We start from the raw sequence: 22,037 nt of genomic DNA on the forward strand, positions 1-22,037 counted from the left end.
TCTGTCCTTAAAGTCTCCAAATACATCAAGGAGACTAAAAAAGAAGCAAAGAAAACGAAGCAAACAATATGATGTTTTAGAGATGATGGGCCTTAATGTTATTCCAGCAGAGTACATTCATTTTACGGATGAAAATATCAGATCCCAAGCAATTGAAATGACTTATCCAAGGATCATAAAGGTAAATGGTGGGATAGCACCCGAGTTGTATCTCCTATCTCTATTTTCCTTCTTCTCTATATAAAATAAAGCTATGGTATATAGGTACCTCTGTAGAATTTTCCTTTGCATTCCACATTCTACTCAAAAAGTCACCCTGAATAACTAAGCCAGGTGCCTAGTAGATAAAAAAAAATTATACTTGCTTTTCCTAAAAACTCTGTATTAATGATATCAACAACATTTGGATACAGGTTCTCTTTAAATGGCTAGTGATAACTGGAGTTTCTTCTCATTCCCTCCCATGCCAGAATAAAAGAGCAGAATTTTTATTTTTGTTTAGGCCTTTCAATTCTAAAGAATTGGATGAGGAAAATGAATGTGTCATTGGAATAAAAGTATCGATTTCTCCTTTCCCTCTTCTCAGGGACCTGTAACAATAACTTACATCTGGGCCACCACCAGGACAAGTAGGGAGGGACTGTCAAATAGCTGAGAATTATGGGTTAATCCTGAACCCATGATATAATGCAGCCAAATACTTTTTGATCAAAGTGCAAACATTCTCTTATTTGAACACTCAGAACACACAATTTAAAATGTCATTTTTCAATGAGACCATTTCCAGTTAGTTGAGAAATAAATTCCAAAATTTGAAACCTAACAGTTGTAGGACTCAGAGCAAAAACATTTCAGTACTATATAACTCAGTTTCCTCATCAGTAAGATGGATATGAAGTGACTTTACCTCACATGGATGTTGGAGCAATGAATGAAAAATTTACCTCTCTGAACATCTCAACCTGAATGAATGTAATGTGCTAAGCATTATGACAAATTTGGTGTGTGAGCCACTTGTTAGTTCATTAAATTCTAATTCCATTAAGGCCATTTAAGTTGAATGGTGAAGGTTTCCCTGAATTGAATCACACCTTGTCACTTTTGTACAATTGATACAATCTTAAAAGGTAAATGTGTAAATACCTCATACACAGTCCTGTGTTTCCAACATCCCAATTAGTTAGGAGAAGAAATGTTGTAATGGTATAATAGCCTACAGGAATTTATAAAAAACAGTTCCCCCTTTAAATTCATTAAATTATCTCATAAGAATACAATAGATCATCTATAAATCTTGGAAAATCATAGCATCAAGTAAAACACCATGTGTAATCACTTTAAGTTAATGTTACTCTCCATGAAATACATTTTGAAGAGTGATGTACAGTATAATTGGCAGGATGTTGAACACCACAATCAGAATGCCCTTGTTTTCCATCTTTTGTTGCTTTTTTTTTCTTTTCAAAAACAGAAGTCAGAATTTTTCCATGGAAAGAGAAATTACAAAGTATTTTCAATTTGCAGAGCTATCAGGGCATGGAAAAGGAAGACCCTAAATTCCTAACTGGGAGCAACCCGAAAAGTTTGACAGGAACCATTTCTGCTTAGCTCTCAACTAAAGGTATCCAAGCTGCTAATGGAGTGACATTTCTACCACACATATTGGACCTTTGGTCCTTTGCATTGTTTATTTAAATGTGCATTAGCAATTATTCTAATGAGCAAAAGAAGTTAAGAATTAGCAATGATAGAGGTTAACTCAATCAATTTAGGCCAACTGGATAGCTCATTCAGTTCCCAAAGTGATTATCTGGCCTGATTGCCTAGATTTATTGACGCACATGAGCTAAAATTATACTTCCTTTTTTTCTTTGGGAACATGATATTGATAAATCCATGTAAGTGAGAATGTGGGACTTATTAAAATGAGATTAAGTTCAATTTTTTTTTGCATTCTTTATGGTGTAAGACACAGATACCATGTGAAAAATTTGTATTTGCTTACATTTGGGGGATTTAAATATTCACTACACATATCTAAAATGTAAAATCAGGTTTGATTGAATCCACTTGATATTGTATCAAGTTGTATGTTCCACTAAACATATTGGGAGAGTAAAAGCCAAAGATAAGATTAGTCTAGAAGAGGAAAAGATGAAACATAGAGGCAATAGACTCTAAATAAGTAGAAGGAGAAATAGTTTCCTAACTGCTTTGCGATGTACAAATCCACTTGTCGCCAATGGAAACAATGCTTCATGTTGTTACGAAAAGCAATGCCATTTCTTTCCCTTCATTCTCACCTCCCCCTAGTTTTAAATTTCATTCCAATCCCTTCCTACTTTTAAATTGTAGGAAGTACAAAGGGCCCGACAGTTATGAAAATAGACCCCTTGCTGAGTCAATTACCTATTAATGGATGATCCTTTAGTTAACCAAAGATCAGAAAATCTAAAAACAAAACAAAACAAAGATCAGAAAATCTTTGCTATGGCCAAATCTAGGGATTCTATCAAGTTTTAACAAAGACCTGGCTCCACTCAGTTGGGGGTTAGATGGGATTAGGGGCATAAAAACCAGCAAAACAATGGTTTTATTCTTCCACTTCCCAGTGGTTCACTTAATAAATATCATTTATTGCCTTGCACATGCCCAGCACTGGCCTCTCCACTAGTTCCTTCTCAATCCAGCTCTTAGAAAACGGGGATTTTCTCCACAGTTCAACGTTGGTTACTTTTTCCCTCATTGCCTGTAGTCTTTCTCAACTTTTACTAGATCTAATGATACCATCCTTTTCTCTTGCTGTCTGTAATCACTTAGCCCATAATTGAAAAAGATCAGATAAATAAGATAAAGAGGTTACTAATTGAAACCCTTTCATATATTCCTTTCTTGGAAGCATTAGAAGTTTTAATAATAGATACATGTATGTAATGGATATATATAGAGAGAGACACACACACATACACACACACACATGTGTAGTTTCAGGTCCTGGCCGCATGGCTGAGGGAAGAGATTTTCTGCAGCAGAGGGCTTTTCTCATTTCTGTGACACACACCACTTAGGCCATCATATCTAGAAGGTTAGCTTCCTGCCTTCATCTAGCAGGGGTAAGCAGAGCTATTTCCCCAAACTAAGGTTGTAAAAGGATTCACTTCACTTCTGGAGAAGGAGTAGTTTGGAAGGACATTGATTCTTTTCTACAAGGAAAACAATTTGACCAGCCTCTGAACAGTAGCTCCCCTGCTGCCTAGAAACATTAGCAACCTGTTTATTTAAGCAAGTCACAGCAGGGACTCCTATTTATAACAATATCTTCCCCTTGCATAAGCCTTTCTCACTACCATTTCCTGAGGTAAATTTGTTGTTGGATTACAGAAAAAAGAATAACTTGAGAAAAACTAAGATTTCTAGATAAGACTGGAAAAACTCAGGCTCATTCTCTGAGAAGAAATGCCTCTTTAGAGCAGGGAGAAGGAAATTGGCCCTGATCTGTAAAGCCTCCTGGCCCATAGGGAAGGACATGCTGCCCTGACAGGGCCGGGTCAGCGTCAGTTGTCTCCTCAGGCACCTTGCAGTCCAGGCTTCCAGAGGTTGCAGGTGGAAGCCTGTGGCTGAGGACGTGACTCAGAAGTGGCAGCCAGAATGCCGTGAATCTGTTCTCTCTGGCAGGTGGTCGAGGATTGAAAAGGCTGGCCTTGACAGCTGGAGAACCTGGGCCAAAACCTGAGGGAGTCTTAGCATGGAAAAGCTGACACTTGGCCTGGAAATCAAATTCCAGGCACATGTGGCAATGTGGTTGCTGTTTTACAAGAATGCTCAGGAAAAAGTCTCAGAAGCTGCCAGGCCCGGGTCATCTGCATCCTGCCCCAGATTGGCTGAGGGTCATAGGCAGGAGAGCATTGGACTTCTTGCCGCAAAATGCCTAGTGCAGTCCACTGATAAGATTCACATTCCCCTAGTCCCTCTGCTGCCCACCCCACCACTGCCTGAGTTCCTTTGGTGCAGGAGTTCATTTTGTGTCAGGGACCCCCTTTTGCAGTTGGTGACGTCCTTGGACTTCTTCTCAAAATAATGGGTTTTTTAAAGATATAACAAATAAAATACATAGGCACAAAGGAAACCAAGTTTCTTGATAATGAGTTATCAAAATACTATTAAATTCATGAGAGATAGAAACAGAAAATTTATGAGACAGAAACATAGGTATGTTTGTGTGTATACTTCTGTACAAATTCGTTAAATAACAAGCTTTAATACAGATATCTAATAACTGATTTAATTTCAAAGTAGTGGTGAGTGTAAAAACATTTCAAGAGGTTGGTGATAACTGAAATGTGATATGGAAACATCTGATTTCTATTGACAAAGAGGCACAGGTATTATTAATGCCACCTAGGTTTGCTGTCGATGGTAAAAATTGAAGCATATGATAAATTTCAGTTAGAGGTAAATAAAAACATGCTGTGATTTTTTTCCCCAAGCTCATGGACCCCTATGTTTGGAACCCCCATTCTATGCTGGTTCTCTACCTTCCTTCCTCATTAGCGATCAGAGAGCACTTACTTCTTGACTTCTGGAATGTCAAACAATCTGGAATGTGTACTTCACCCTGGCATTGATATTTGACAAAGGACAAGAAAGGGGTCAAATAATTTTAAGGTCTTCTTTGTGCTGAAAGCTTTTATAAACATCTTCTCATTTAATTCAATCTTCACAACTTTTCAAAGTAGAGATGGCCTTTTATGTACATGAGGAAACTACAGCTTAGCCAAGGCTGTAGCTTCTGAGTTCCAGAATCAAGTTTAGAACCTAGAGCTCAACCTAGTCATGTCTCCTCCTCAAATTTATCTAGTTTCTTTGGGCAAGTTGCACACCTAAGGTCAAGTAGTATCCAAGACTTACTAGAGACTTACTTTCAAGCTAACTCAGTAAGCATTTCAATGTAGTGGTGATGCATAAAATCTCTGGAGGAGACTACTTAAGTTCAAGTCTTAGCCCCGGAACTTACTCTGTAATTTTGGGCAGGTTGCTTAATCTTTGCAAATCTCAATTTCTTCAAGTGTTAAATATCTTACCAGGCTTTTGTGAAGATCTCATGAATTAATTCAGGTCGATGATAGCTGTTATTATTTGGAAATCAACCTGGAAAACCTCTTACTACTTTATAGCCATATTTTATGTTTCTTTATATTCTCCTGTTATCAGTCTTGTCCCATCCGTCCATTCTCCACAATTAAGTCAAACTGTTATTTCCAAATTGAAAATGTGGATTGTATCCTTTCCCTGCTTAAAATGGCTCAGTGTTCAGTGGGTCCCTGTTACCTTCAGGAGGAAGTCTACTCTCATGGACCTTAAAAGGTCCATCATGATCTGGCTGGACCCTACTTTTCCACTTACCTCCCTCCCAACTTTGTCATTTGTATTCTAAGCGTGCTGAATTATTTGAATTTCCTGACTGTCTCATGTTCTCAATAGCAAACATTAGAGAGTATAGTAGTAATTTTCTTACTCCTTTTTACTAAAGAAACTTAAATGTATTTACTGGTCCTACAGAGGATAAATCTTTTGAGAAGGCTGTTTCTCTCCTTAGTTCCTGGAAATAAATCTTAATTGTTCTAAGAAATAGTGGTTAACTCATTACCTTTTCAAAATGGTTATTTAAGGCCAATCATTGACATTAATCATGTGACACTAATCTGGCCACTGAGACAGAGAAAGTCTGTTGGGGGCTCTTGGGATCCAAGACAAGAATGATTCCTTTTCTTACTTTTGGAGTTCGATGTGTAAAGATATGGTACCAGGAGCTGCTATAGCCAACTTACGGCCGTGAGTGGAGCTGCAAACAGTTGAGAATGGCAGAACAGAAGGATAAAATAATATGTACTCCATGATTTTGTGGAACTTTAAATTAACCTACATCACCCTTCCTCCAGACATCTTATTCTGTGAGTTAGTAAGTGACTTATGATGTATAGTGGCTTTCTGTTTCTTGCTCCTGAAAGTCTGATATGTAATCTCATTTATTGTCTTTTGCACTTATTTTTTCTTTGTCTGGATCAGTCTTTACCTGTCTGACTTACTCTTTACCTGACCAATTCTTTGATTATCCTACCTACATAAGTACTGAATTTCCCATCCTCCTTTACTGCTGGTGGTGACTATGTGACACAGCCTGGTCAATCAAATAAAATACAGAATTAGTTGAGAGGTTTTGGATGGCTGTGTTTTTCCCAATGAAAAACACAGTTGACTGTCATGACCCTTCTTTCTCTTTTTGCCTTGAATGCAGAAATATTATTTGAAACCATAGCCATCTGGTGACTTTGACATGAGATGCATTTGGGAAGTGCCAAAAGAGTTTCAAAGACATCATCAACACTGACATCACTGAGCTGCTGAAACAATATTAGTAACTATCTAATTCTTGAATTCTTATTAAGTGAGCAGGAGAAAACCTGGTTTTTTTAAGCTACCATCATCAGATTTTCAATTACAGCCAAATGTATTGATATAAAGGTATTCAATAAATATGTACTAAGCCCTGGATTTAACACAATGCATCAATGTGCCCACTATTAAGAATGGTCTCTTAAGAGACTTCTACCTTCAAGTAAGATAGAGTGGATTGTGGCAGGTCCATTCTCCCATGGTAAATTCTGATAAATTACAAACATTATATCCTAAAGACACCTCACAGCTGTGAAAACTATGAAGACAAGATACACTAGAATTCTAGAGGATGGAGAACTGCTCAAATTTGAGATGACAATCACAAGCCATTGTTTTCCTTGAGGACATTTACTGATATTGAGTACAGATTGAGTATCAGGATCTTTTCTTGGAGAAAATACTTACAGTGCTTTTTTGGTTAGTAACAAGTTGGCATTGTGAAGATTTTTCCCATAGGCCATTTCTTGAGCTCTAGGGCTATACAAAAAGCTTTAAGCTAGTTCAGATGCTTCTAAAATACAGAATAAAATCACCTGTAATCTTTCAGAGTTTAGGAAATAAAGATTCTCCCTCAGAATGAGACATATTTTAAGCACACTGCTGGTATTCTTTTTAAGACACTTGCTGGATTTTGAGGCTGTTTAGTGTAGAAGTTTGGAGAGCTAGGATAGAAATCTCTGAAGGTCAGAGCTGAAGCTCCTGCAGTCACTTAGAACTGAGGAAATGGAAGTATACTAGGATCTCACCAAAATCCTGGGAAGACCATTCAGTAAAAACAGAAGCAAGCTACAGTCTTACCAGAGAAAGATAGACTCCTACCAAAATTGAATGTCAGCCCAATTTAGCTCACTCCTTCACCCTATCTGCCTATGAGAAGAAAGGGAAATCCACTTCTGGTGGAATATAATATTGTCTGGACCCTCCAGGATTGTATAATATTTGGAATGAAATAAAAATAACTAGTCAAGGGGAAAGGCAAGAAAATATGATTGATAATTAAAGAATAAAAGAAGCAATGCAGATATTTTAGGTAACAGACAATGACTTCAAAATAATGATTAATATGTTTAATAAAAAATGAAAAGATGACAAACTATATGAAAAAATGAAAATGTAATCAAGAATTTGATTTATACTGCAAAACAATTAAATGGACATTATAGAACTGAAAAGCTATAGTATCTGAAATGAAAAACTAACAGGATGGGTTTAGCAACAGATTTGTTATAGTAGATGAAAAGGATAGTGGCCTAGAAGTTAAGTCAATTAAAATATACCCAAACTAGAACACTGGGAAAAAGAAGAGCAGAAAAATATCACCTCAGAGATATGTGGGAAATGCTCATATATATGTATAAATGGTGTTCCAGAATCAGAGGAGACAGAGAATGTTAGAGGTAATGGCTAAGCATTTTTTAAAACTAAGGAAAGACATCAATCCACAGATTTAAGAAACTCTTCAAACCTCAGGTGGTATGAATGCACAGATAACCACATACAAGCATGTTTATCAAACTTCTAAAATTAAAAACCTGAAGGACATTTTAGAAGCATCCAGAAAAATAAAGAAAATTTCAGAAATGACTTATGTCTGGTTTCTGAAAGGAAATGACAGAAGCCAGAAAAATGGATTTATTTAAAGGGCTAAATGAGGGCTTGGGGGCAGTGAAAATATTCTTCAAAGGTGAAGGTAAAATACAAAAATGTTTTTTAGAAAAACAACAACAGAGGGAATTAATCACCAGTAGGCCTTCCTTACAAGAAATATTCAAGGAACTTCTTCAGGTAAAATAAATGACTCCAGGTAGATAAATGTATGGGCAGGAATGAAAAAAAGAGCACCTCAAAGGGTGTATATATGGAAAAATAAGTAAATAATACATGTATATAAGTAGATAGGCTATAAGAAACAGTTATGGTGTCTTCTAAGGTTCAAATATGTACACAACTAAAATACATGACAAAATTTATGAAAAAATAATGAAAAAGAAGGGAAAAGGGAAAATTGAGTTTAAAAGGTCTGAGTATATCCTGGAAGTGATAAAAGTACAAGTTTGTATGAAAATCTAATGTCATGCCATAGTCTTAGGAAAATCACTTTAAAAAAGTAAAAAAAAGGTATATAACAAATTAGAAAAGGGAAACTGGTGTAATAAAAACATATCTGATTAACCAACAAGGAGACAAGAAAAAAATAAATATAAAACAGGTGGCCCTAAATAGGAAAAGAAAACAAACAAGCCCAAACTCTCATATGATGGTAGATATAAGCCCTACTATACCTGTAATTACATTAAATATAAATAGATGAAATACTCTAAGCAAAATAATAAGATTGTCAGAGTGTATAAAAAACAAAACTCCACAATATGCTTTTAACAAAAGATGCACTTTAAATATAAAGACCAGAGGTTCAAAAGTGAAAGGTTGGAAATGGATATACCGTATAAGAATTAACCAAATGAAATTGTGAGTAGCTACACTTATATCAGAAAATATGGACCTTAAGGAAAAAGACTTATTATTGAAGATAAACTGAGAAATTCCATAATGGTAAGGGAATCAACATAAAATGAAATAATCACAATTTTAAATCTGCATGTACCTAATTACATAGATTCGACATACATAAAGCAATAAATGACAGAAATAAAAAGATCCGTGAATAAATCCACAAATACAGGGAAACTATGATAAATCAAGGTATATATTGTAAGGCTTAGAACAGGAATTTGCAAAAATTTTTTCTGTCAAGATAGAAAATATTTTTGTTTTTGCAGGTCATATGGTTTCTGTCACAACTACTCAGTTCTGCCCTTGCAGTGTAAAAGCAGCTACTGACATAAATAAATGAATGGGTATGGCTGTATTCCAATAAAACTTTACTTATTAAAAAAAAAAGGTGGTGGGGTGGATTTGGACTGCAGGCTATAGTTTGCTGTCTCTGTCTTATTTTAATGCAACCACCGAAACCAACTGAAAAAAACAACAGCAAAAATACTTAGCCAATAGTAGAGATAAATGGAATCATAAAGAACTCTCAAGTCATCCAAAGGAAAAGAAAAGGAAGGAAAAGAGAGGAAAAAACATTGTGACCTCAAACAAAACAAAGCATACCTCGCTTATCACTAATGAAAGTGATATTTTGAGCTCTATTTTCATGTCTTTTATGTCTATCTCTCAATTATTTCTGATACTGGGTGGGGAAAAGAGAAGTATTGTTTATTGACCTCCTAAATCACCAAAACTCATCAACTTCCAAATCGAACTCTCCCCTTTATTTTCTCTCTCTCTTTCTCTCTCTCTCTCTCTCTCTCACACACACACACACACACACACTTACTCACATGAATCCTACTCACAGAAGCCTCTGTGTATGCAAGAGTTTACTCTAAGTTTGGGGAAATGAAGAAAAGGTTTTGCATCATAGTCACTCAAGAACTTCATATTGCATATTAGACGTGCTTGTTCTTACAAGTCTTCTGGTAGTGTTCTGCTTTCAGCGAGGATGGACTAGGTCACGTGGGCCACTTATCTCATTGAAGAGCTAGGAATATTAAATAAATTACAATAATTATATATTTGAAGGGTTGGCAAACTATAGCTTGCAGGGCAAATCAGCCATACCCATTTTTTTTGTTATTGTTTTGTGCTATAACAACATAACTAAGTAGTTGTGACAAAGACCACATGGCCTAGAAAGCCAAAAATATTTACTATCTGGTCTTGACAGGAAAGTTTGCTGCCTCCTGACATTCTAAAGGCACCAGAGAGCTTCAGAAACGTTGAAGACAAAAAGGAGTAAAACTGCTTAGAGAGAGGAAATATTCAAAGAGAAGTTGAAGAACTGCAGCTGTCCCTGGGGGGCATGTGCTGATTCTTGGTGAAGGCTGGAGTCTAAAAATCTAGGTTTGGCTTGGGCAGAGCACCATGGATCTCTATAAAGAAAGTAGAGATATTTTGGTGCCCACATGAGACAGAGGTGACAAAATTGAAGATTTGAAGGGCCCTTTCCCTGAATTCCAAAGATGCATGGGGCAGAAGCTTACAAATTAAACCAAAACCTTGATAAGGCAATTTCCTGCTGCTTGGGGGACAGGGCCCCATTGAAATGGGAAGGACATTGTTAACAACTGGAGAGATTCTGAAGCCCTAGATTAATAGTCCATTGTCACTGACGGTCTACATCCCCTTTGCCCTTAGGCAGGGAAACTTGCTCATCAGGGACATCCTGAGTGGAGAATCCAGGCTTGGACCTTAGTGGAGGTTCATTGCTAGAGGACAGAGAAACAAGACTTCCAACAGTCAGTATCTCCTCCGAAGAGGGTAAATGACCAAAAGGGGACAAAACAGGGGGTAGGTATTTATAATGTTTCTATTTCATGGTCTGGGTGTGATCATTTTCTAAAAATTCATAGAGTTATATTCTTTGGATTTGTACAGCTTGGAGTATGTATATTATATTTCAATGAAATTTTACAAAAAATTAAGTCCTTAGGCTAACTATCTCTGACTCCTCCCCAATCCACAATTTCTGTTAGTTTCTAAGAACAGTTTAGTCTTTTGATTACTTGACTCCCACCTAACCCATGCCTTCATGGTTCTACCTCAAGCTACTTACTGATTTAATTTCCTAAATACAGTTTCTTCCTTAAAACATAATTCTGAATTTAGTTATTAAACTGATTTATTTTCATCCCTTTTCAGAAGTAATGGTCACATTGCATTCTGTATGGCTCAGATTAGCAGAGTATCATGTTTAAAGAAGAACACAAACTGGAATATGTCCAGAAGAGGGCAAGTAAGATGATAAAGTGTATGAGCATTATGTTGTATGTGGAATATCTGAAGGGACTGGGGATTTTCAAACTGAAAAATAACAGAGTCGGAGTTGTGGTGCAATCTTTGCTTTCAAACCCATTACATATTTTGTGGAAGAAAGATGTATTTTATTCTAAGTATTTTGAAAGCAGAACAGGGACAGAGGATTGACCATTACAGGGAGGGAGTTTCCTTTGAATTCTTAATTATCCATTCATGAAAAAAGAATAGTTGTGTTCTTCATTAACTCATTTAACAAATATTTATTGAATGGTAAATATATTACAGAATTTACTGCCAAGGAGTTTGTAGTCTACTGCTGAAGATAAATACATACAAGTACAAAACCAAGTAAAAATCCAAAGAGTGGTATCACAAGCTGATGTTGGAGCCCACAGGAGAGAGGGATGGGGGAGGAGCAGGAAGTAAGGAGGGAGCCGCAAAGCAGAACATGGAGTTTTCCTACCCTCTGCTCTCCGTCCCATATGCCTCATGGAAATGGACAGCACCACCATCCACCCAGTTACTCAAGCTGACAGCCAGAGAGTCACTGTGACCTCACCTTCTCCCTCACCCTCAAACCCACATCCAGTTAGCCTTTCAATTCAATCAGTCCTAGCACAAACATTTCTCAACCAAGTCTCTTCATTCTTATTACCATGGCTGGCCTTAGGTTTCCAGATTCCTTGCATGAAGAGTTTTGTGGCATCTTAACTCTTCTGCCTACAGGCCTGGCCCCTTCAAATCAGACATCACACAGAACATAAGGTTACTTTTCTGAAATAAAAATGGGTCCTGTTAATGTCCTGCGTACAGTCCTTCATAGGATCTTAGCATGTAGAAAAGCCCTCACTCATCGCCCATCCTGCTTATCTCAGACCAGCTTCCCATTTGTATGTACCCTACAGTCCAGTAGTCATTGGCTCACTTTAGTGATTCCGCCACTTCACACTGTTGCGATATCCACATCTGTGTTCACCATGTTCCTTTTAATTGAAACTCCCTTTCTCAGCATATCCATCCGGAAATACTACTCATCCTCCATGTATCGGTTTTAACATCAATTCTACAAAGTCTTTCCTGACCCCCACACTCGGAAGATGGATAGCTTCCTCCTCTATGTACCCACTTAGAGGGTACATGGAGATATGCCCTACATATCTCTAAAATAATCTGGGTTTGCCTCTGTTCTTGCCAGGCTGTGAGCTCTTGAGGAGCATGAACAAGGTTGCATGACATAGTGGACTCTTGAGTGATGCTGCCTGGGTTTAGACTCTGGAGTCAGGCTGCCTGGTTTTAAACTCTGGCTCCATTTCTTATTAGTTGCATATCTTTGGTTTCTTCACGTCTTTGGACTTCTGTTTTTTCATTTGCGTAGTGGAAATAATGGTACCATAAGGCTGTTGTAAAAACCAAATGAGGGATTACCTGTGAAGTGCTTAGAACAGAACCTGGAATATAGTAATTATATTTTATTGTTATTTTACTATTATCTCTGCATGGGAGGTACTAACTCAGATGATGGTATATAGTAGATCCTTAATAAGTTTTTAATGTATTTTTTCTAACTCTACACATTGCAAGAAAACTTAACATTGAAATACACTCATACACCACGTACCCTGAGAACTAGAATCTGAGAAATTTACATGTTACAGGTATTATTTTTATTGTAGTGGTCCTTTTCTGGTCTCAAAGGGGAAATTTTTCTTCACAATCCAGTCTCCTATAGTCTTCTTTGTTCTATATTCTTCTTTGCCCTGTACACAGCATTTTTTGAGAAATTCAGTGCTTTAAGCTAAAGAAGTAGCCATAGAGCGCCCTCAGTGACATTTATCCATAAAATAATAGCAGGTAGGAGGAAACTTGGAGATGAAAATCTTAGCCCATGGGCAGGCATTTGGCTGCTCTGTTGTTAGGAACAAGTTTTCACATAATTTACACTAAATCATCTCTGTGCTCCAATCTGAAGTATAAAAGCCATCTTTCAAGCATAAGCCAGTAACCATAAGCTTTAATAACTTTAGAATTTGATACAAAAAGTCATTTAATATAGTTTTTGTAATGATACTGTTCCTCCCTGGCCTTGTCACCTTGCCACACCAAGACCTTCTAAGACTAATTAAACCAGTAAGGTGTTTCTTTTTTTTTCTTTCATCTCTTTCCTTTCCTTTCATCTGGAGTCTGAAAAATTTTATTTGAGGTACAGAGTGCTTCTTTCTTTATATTTCTAAGGAAGCTTTCATAACATGACGGCCAAATTATTTGAAAAATGTTTCCCTGTGGTGATGTCATTTTGAAGGAAAAACATACTTGGGATATGAAGTATTCCCATCAGAAATCTCTGAGATCTTGCATCTGTACTCTTAACCCCAAGAGGTTATCAAATGATAGTGGATGATTGTAAAAGGGATGACTTCTAATGGGGTGTTGGCAGGCAGGCTGGCCAACAGTCATAGGTCACTGAACAAATATTTATAGGGGAAGTGAAGCCTTCATTTTTGCTTTCGCTATCAGACAGCTTTCAAAAATCTACAGAAGAAAGACTAATGCTCAAGATTAAGATACCCTTGTACATGAGAAAAATCCGGAAACCAATAGCTAGCTCTGTTGCAGATTCTTATATCGTGTCAAATGCCAACCTGTAATAATACAATGTGGACTGCCTTAAAGATTTCTACAATGAAGGGGAAATATCCCATAAATAAACAAAGCCAGACCAAGAAGTTTAAGGAAAAAATGCATCACCTGCTGAAGTAGAACATGAAGAAGCCTTATAGAGTGTGTAGATATTAATTATAAACTGTGGGGAAACATTTATTCATTGATGATTTCAAGATGGTTGCCAAGATCAGACACTTCAGAGAATTTTTTTATTCCCACCTGGCCAAAGGTATATTATAGCAAGTTTTCTTATCAACTGTTCATTCACAGAGCAAGAGCTATATGATTGTAAGTACAGTTGGCTGACAAAAATGGAAAGAAAAAACAGATAATTTAGTTTCAAGTGGTCCTTTAATTGGCTCACTGCGGAAGTATCACAGAGTTGCAGCTAGGCCGTAGACTTTAAAGCAAGAAAAACTCAAGTCCAAAGCCTTTTTCTGTACCTTGCTAGCTCTGTCTTACCCAAGTTCTTTAACTTCTCTAGGCCCCATTATCCTCTTCTATAAAATGGGTACAATTCCACAGGGTCATTGTGAGGATTAAGTGAGATCCTGGTGATTAAATCTTTGGCATGTTTCCTTGCATTCAAACATTATTCCAAAGTATTTAGTTATTGTACAATTGAATCAGTGACTACAGGAAGAGGTCACCTTCTATTTCATTCAGCTCATGGAGTGAAACCTGGTTTTTCTGATAGTGTTGACAAATCTTCCCAGGGACTGGTGTCAGTGTTTTCAAGCCTCACATAGGAGAGCCAGAAGAAACTAGACACCAGACTCCCCAGCTATAAAGTAGGAGAAAGGGCTTTTAAGGCCAAGAACTGCTAGCAGCAAACACTGTGAGTCTGACTTACTAAATAGTTTATGTTGATACTTTGATTCATTGCTATGAGTGATGACAACTGCAGGAAGGACAGGACCATGGTGATGGCAGCAGAAATGAGAATTGAGATGAGTCACAGAATAATCACAACAGACCACATAAGATTGCATACCCTTGCCAGACAGCTGACTTCTTTCATTGTAGAGATTGAAAGAGTATATGTGAGGATTTATTAATCTATTTCCAGATATCACAGAGAACACAATCAATGAATAGTAAGACTTACAGCTGGATTGCAGCCCATGGGTTTCTCATTTTGATAGTGCTAAAAGAACCACAAAATACAAGTTTCATATTTTAGCAAACTCTTTTTTATACTAGGCTATGGGGAAAATTTATGGCAAATGCTTTCTCCATATATATCACAATTAGCTGACAGCAAAAGTGAAATGTTAATTGGGTACTAAGTTGAGAAAAACTCAGATCTTTTATGCAATTATTTCCTAATAAACAACTCTGCCTGCTAATTTTATTTTGAACTGGGCATTTTTAAAAAGAAACATAACAACTTGGACATGTGTTGTTTATTAATAAGTGTATGATATGCCTCAACCATCCCACAAATAAATATTGCATCCATATAGTATGGTTTATCTGAAATTTTCAAAGGACTAGATCTAAACCAGTTTCTGTTCTTTATATCAAATGTGTAAAATTAGTTATCTTCACCAAGTCAGGATCCAAAAAGTGCAACAGGTATGCAGCAGACTCAGTTAAACCTCTTTCTTGGAATACTTTTAAGAGCAATCCATCATGGCATCCATGCGTTATGTACATATTTGCATATATGTGTGTAAAACTTCATGGAAATATGTAAAGTAACCTAGTTACAGTAAGTAGTGGCATTATAGCAGATTCGATTGCTTATATCCCTACCTTGCTACATTGTTATGTTGCTTTTACAGGTAAAATACTATAAAATGAAATGCATTGGTCCAGTTTTCTACCTCAGTAAACAGAATATAGTAACATCTCTTTGAGATGATTTAGGATCATGTAGGGACTCAACATTTAACATCCTGAGCATCCACATTCATATGGAAAGTGGAAGAGAAATGGAATGACATAGGGTGATCCCAGAACATGATGTCCCATGATTAGTTTTCTGTGGCTGTCGTAACAAATTACCAATAACAGGGAGGCTTAAAACAACAGAAATATATGCTCTCACAGCTCCGGAGGCCAGGAGCTAAAATCAAGGTGTCTGCAGAGTTGCTTTTTTCTGGAGACTCTGAGGGAGAATCAGTTCCATGCCTCATTCCTACCTCTGGTGGCTGCCCGTAGTCGTTGGGGCTCAACTTGTAGATACATCACTCCAATATCTGCCTCTGTCTTCACAAAAATTTTCTTCTTCATCTTCTTCCCTTCTTTTCTCTTACATGGAAACTTGTCCTTGGATTTTGGGTCCATCTTAATTCGGGATGATCTTATCTTAAGATCCTTAACCAGTCTGCAAAGACCTTTTTTTTCCACATATGGTCACATTCTGAAGTTTTGAGTCAACATACCTTTTGGTAGTTTATAAATCAACCTGCTATATGAGTTATGGAAATAAACCCATTACACCACTCTCACAGCATTATATTCTAGATGGCTGTCACAAATAAAACAAAGCTACACTGTTACTGGCCTGATTTCCCATTTTATGTTGGCTACCTGGGAGCTTTTAGATAATTCGGAGGGCTGCTTGAAGTTGCTATCCAAGTCATGATAGAATGCTTTTATTGACCTCACTCCTGTTTTTGACCCTGGTTTTTATATCTTCTTCTCTCCATCATGTTTTTAATTCAGGCAATTTTTGTTGGATTCTTAGGAGTCATCTTGAAACCTTTCTGGAAAAAGCCGGAGCATAAGTATAATATATGCCTGTATTGGACAGAATTGTGCCCCCCCCATTCATATTTTGAAGCCCTAATGCTTAAGACCTCAGATGGTGACCATATTTGGAGATAAAGCCTCTAAAGAGATAATTCAGTTAAAATGGAGTTGTTAGGATGGGCCCTAATCCAATCTGACTGGTGTCCTTGTAAGAAGAGAAGATGAGGACAGGGAGGGAAAATCATGTCAGGACACAGTGAGGAGATAGCCATTTGCAAACTGAGAGAGAAGCCTCAGAAGAAACCAAACCTGTTGACACTTTGATCTTAGACATCCATGCCTATAACTGTGAGAAAATAAACATCTGGTTTTTAAGCCACCTTGTCTATGGCATTTGTTACGGCAGCCCTAGCAAACTAATACAATGACTAAATATAAGGCAATTTCTTTCCTCAAAATTAGTGCTCAGAAAGGAAGAACTTGGGGTGCCTGGGTGGCACAGCGGTTAAGCGTCTGCCTTCAGCTCAGGGCGTGATCCCGGCATTGTGGGATCGAGCCCCACATCAGGCTCCTCTGCTATGAGCCTGCTTCTTCCTCTCCCACTCCCCCTGCTTGTGTTCCCTCTCTCGCTGGCTGTCTCTATCTCTGTTAAATAAATAAATAAAATCTTTAAAAAAAAAAGAAAGGAAGAACTTGCCTTATAGTCAAAACCTTAGAATATTACAGGGCACTCTGTCAAATATTTTATATTAGATAATGAGGTATAGTTTGGGGAAGAAACATTAACCTGAAATGACTATAATCAGTGCTAATTTGGGGTGTTTTATGAAGGTCTCCTGACAAAATTGGTGAAAGGAATCATAATAGCAAAAGGAAATAGATTACTTCACAATTATATCTTTGTGTATGATTTCACAATTGCAAATGTTAAATGCTATTTTAAACAAGATTTAAAAAAAATACTTTAAAAACCAATGCATTAAGTGTTGTGGAGAAATGAATAAATAGGATGGATATCTATTATAATATTATGTGAAAGGGTTAGGAGACTTGTGGTTTGGTGTAAAATTTCCAGTGATGATATCATATGAAATCTAAAAAGTGCTAGTGCTCTATCTCAAATAACTAGATGGAAGTGAAGTGGCAATTCTGCTTTAGAAATAAATGAGGAAATGAAGACTCTTGTCAAGATCTCCCACCTGTATGCCAGGCATGTAAACGAGTCAAGCTGGAAATAAATTCTCCAGACCCAGGCAAGCTTTCACGTGACTGCAACTCCAGCTGACATTTGTTTCTGCAACCTCATGAGAGACCATGAGCTAGAAGCCCCTGGCTAAGCAGCTTCTAGATCCTTGGCCCACAAGAAATTGTGTGAAATAATAATATTTCATTGTTTTAAGTTGCTTAATTTGGAGTAAATTGTTATGTAGCAATAGAGCAAGTCTTAGAAATTTATTTGTCACAGTTCTGGTGAACACAGCTTGGTTCTGGTGAGAGCTGACTTCCCGGTTTGCCATCTTCTTGCTGTGTCCTCACATGGTGGAGAGAGTGGGGAAGAGGTGAAAATTCTTTCCTGTCTCTTCTTACCAGGGTGTTAATTCCACACTGAAGGTAAAACCTTCCCCAAAGTCCACCTCCTAATATTACCACATCAGGAATTAAACTTTCAACATATGAATTTGGAGGGGGGTGGGCACAAACATTCATCTCATAGCAGATAGTTAACAAAAATTTTGGTACCTGGAAGTGAAGTGTCCATAAATAAACAAATAAAAAGAAAAAAGAATGAGAGAGAGTAGCTTTGGAACAGAGCAGTAGGTGTAAACTTTTCAAAAACTTTGAGAATGTTAGTGAAAGCCTAAAGTTTCCTGAAGAGATTATCATTAGAATCTTGATAGACTTTGAAAGGGCTGTTGATTAGATTTTAAAGGAATGTGAGGTAAATATTGTTACACACACACACACATTTAAAAATTGCAGGAAATCAGATTGTTATATACTGGCTGAGAGTTTAGCCACTCTGTCACCAGTATTAACATGAAAGAAGGTAATGTAACCAAAGAAGTAGATGATCTAGATAAGGAGATTTCCACACAGAGTGATGAAGGTGCTACCCAGTGTTTCCTTGTTGCTAAAAGCAAAATACAAGAGAAGAATGATAAGGTAAAGGAAAGAATATTCATCAAAAGGAAGTCATGACTTTTGGTTATGGAGTTTTCCAATCTTTCTGATGGATATCAATGTTAAAATTAAGAAATCGCTTTTAGGAAAAGATCAAATCCAGGGCATTGCTGAGAAAACATGTTTTAATAATAAAGCTTGGGGTGTAATTAAAAAAATTCTTTGTTAAGGCTTCAGAAGGATTTCAGATGGTAGTTTAGAAAACCATTCAGTGTCTTCTAAGAAGATCAGTTATTTCATCAGAAACCATGATATAGAAAGACTTACCTCCAAGAGATCTGTGGATGTAGTTTCTGTTTAATGACTGAACAAAAATAATATTCATAGAAGACCCACAAAGATTTTAAGAGAAGTGTGTTGGCAGAAAGAAGTGTGTTGACAAAGTATGTTGCTTTGAAAGGAATGGAAATAGTGTGACATAAAAGGAAGTGTTTGGACCATCAAATCTGTACAGGCAACAAACAAGTTGAGAAAAGTACTCAGCTGAAAACATAGACTTCTTTCCATGAAAGAATGATCCAGTGGGTGGAACCAAATGCTCAGAGGATAGAGCCAAGAGTCAAGAAGAATCCTTCCTAAATAAAAGTAGGATGGAATTCTAATTAAGTAACTTCCAAAACATATGCCCAGCTATTTTAAAAATTCTGTGGAACAGTGACCCCTGTGTGCCTAATCAATTCACACTTTTTGAACAGCTGTATCTATAGTAGTTATCCACTGTCTGTAACACCATTGTTTGGGGTGTAGGAAGATAACCTGTCTCTTTGGTTCACAGATACTCAAATTGAGAGAAACTGTATTTGAGGAGCTCCACTTAAGGAAGTATACTCAAGGAGACTCAACTGCAACTGGACTTAGGTTTTGAGAATCTGGTCTTCGATGAGATGATGTTGTAACAAGGGATGAGACTCACATCCATGAGTACTGATTGGTGTTTGTGTGTTGATGGGGGTTCTTCTCCACAGCATCATTAAGAGATTCAGGTTGATAGAGGCTCTGCCATCTTTAGCATATACTTCTATGGTCACTTTGCATATTGAAATCCCAGTGTCAGAGAGGTTAAAGTTGAAGATGCATATGAAAAATTTGAATAAAATTGTTCTTTAAATATGAGAGTGGAATAGAACAATACACATCTAAACTCTCAAATGTACATACATATAAGTAAATTTTAAAAATGTATATCATAAATTGAGAGCTGATTATTTCAATTACATTCTCTAAAATTTGCTATTTTAGAGTTGGTCAAAATAATTATTTTTTAAATTTTTGTCATTGAGAAAATAGAAGATTGCCTTATGTATAATATCATTTTCTCTTCAGGCAAACACAGAAATTTTTTTTAAAAAGTCATTAATTCTTGTTGAGAATTTTGGCATCCATATTCATCAGGGAAACCAGTCTGTAATTCTCCTTTTTGATGGGGTCTCTGCCTGGTTTGGGGATCAAGGTAATATTGGCCTCATGAATGAGTTTGGTAGCTTTCCTTCTGTTTCTATTTTTTGAAATAGCTTTAGGAGAATAGGTTTTATTTCTTTTTTGAATGTTTGGTAGAATTCCCCGGGGATTCCATCAGGCCCTGGCATTTTGTTTTTTGGAAGTTTTTTAATCACTGTTTCAATCACTTCATAATTAATCGGTCTGTTAAAAAAATCAATTTCTTCCTGTTTCAGTCTTGGTAGTTTATAGGTCTCCAGGAAGGCCTCCATCTCTTCCAGATGACTTAATTTACTGGCATAAAGCTGTTGATAAAAGTTTCTAATATCCTTCCAATTTCATTGTTGTTGGTTGTGACCTCTCCTTTTTCATTCATAATTTTATTAATTTGGGTCCTTTCTCTATTCTTTTGAATAAGTCCTGCCAGTGGTTTGTCAATTTTATTTATTCTTTCAAAGAACGAGCTTCTAGTTCAGTTGATCTGCTCTACTGTGCTCCTGGTTTCTAATTCATTGATCTCTGCTCTAATCTTGATCAACTGCTTTCTCGTGCATGGATTAAGCCTGTTTCTCTGCTGCTTTTCCAGCTTCTTGAGGTGAGAATAAAAACTGCATTTTAGATTTTTNTATTCTTTTGAGTGAGGCTTGGATGGCTATGTATTTCCCCCTTAGGACTGCCTTTGCAGTATCCCATAGGTTTTGGACCGTTGTGTATTCATTCTCGTTGGTCTCCATAAATTGTTTAATTTGTTTTTTGATTTCCTGGTTTATCGAGTCATTCTTGAGCAGGATGGTTCTTAGCCTCCAAGTGTTTGAGTTTCTTCCAGGTTTTTCCTTGTGGTTGAGTTCCAATTTCAGAGCGTTGTGGTCTGAGAATATGCAGGGGATAATTTNTAAAAGGATTATCCATCATGACCAAGTGGGATTCATCCCTGGGATGCAAGGGTGGTTCAACATTCACAAATCTATCAGTGTGATAGATTATATCAACAAAAAAAGACTCAAGAACCATATGATCCTCTCAATTGATGCAGAAAAAGCATTTGACAAAATACAGCATCCTTTCCTGATTAAAACCCTTCAGAGTGTAGGAATAGAGGGTACATTTCTCAATCTCATAAAAGCCATCTATGAAAAGCCTACTGCAAGCATTATTCTCAATGGGGAAAAGCTGGAAGCCTTTCCCTTAAGATCAGGAACACGACAAGGATGCCCACTCTCGCCACTATTATTCAACATAGTACTAGAAGTCCTTGCAACAGCAATCAGAAGACAAAAAGGGATCAAAGGTATCCAAATCGGCAAAGAAGAAGTCAAACTGTCTCTCTTTGCAGATGACATGATACTCTATATGGAAAACCCAAAGGAATCCACTCCCAAACTATTAGAAGTTATAGAACAATTCAGTAAGGTGGCAGGATACAAAATCAATGCCCAGAAATCAGTTGCATTTCTATACACGAATAACGAGACTGAAGAAAGAGAAATTAGGGAATCCATCCCATTTACAATAACACCAAAAACCATGCGTTACCTTGGAATTAACTTAACCAGAGACGTAAAGGACCTATATCCTAGAAACTATAGATCACTTTTGAAAGATATTGAGGAAGACATAAAAAGATGGAAAAATATTCCATGCTCATGGATTGGAAGAATTAACATAGTTAAAATGTCCATACTACCCAGAGCAATCTACACTTTCAATGCTATCCCGATCAAAATACCGAGGACATTTTTCAAAGAACTGGAACAAATAGTCCTTAAATTTGTATGGAA

The sequence above is a fragment of the Ailuropoda melanoleuca genome, chromosome 9, assembly GCF_002007445.2.
Source record: "Ailuropoda melanoleuca isolate Jingjing chromosome 9, ASM200744v2, whole genome shotgun sequence".
In the NCBI taxonomy this organism is placed as follows: domain Eukaryota; kingdom Metazoa; phylum Chordata; class Mammalia; order Carnivora; family Ursidae; genus Ailuropoda; species Ailuropoda melanoleuca.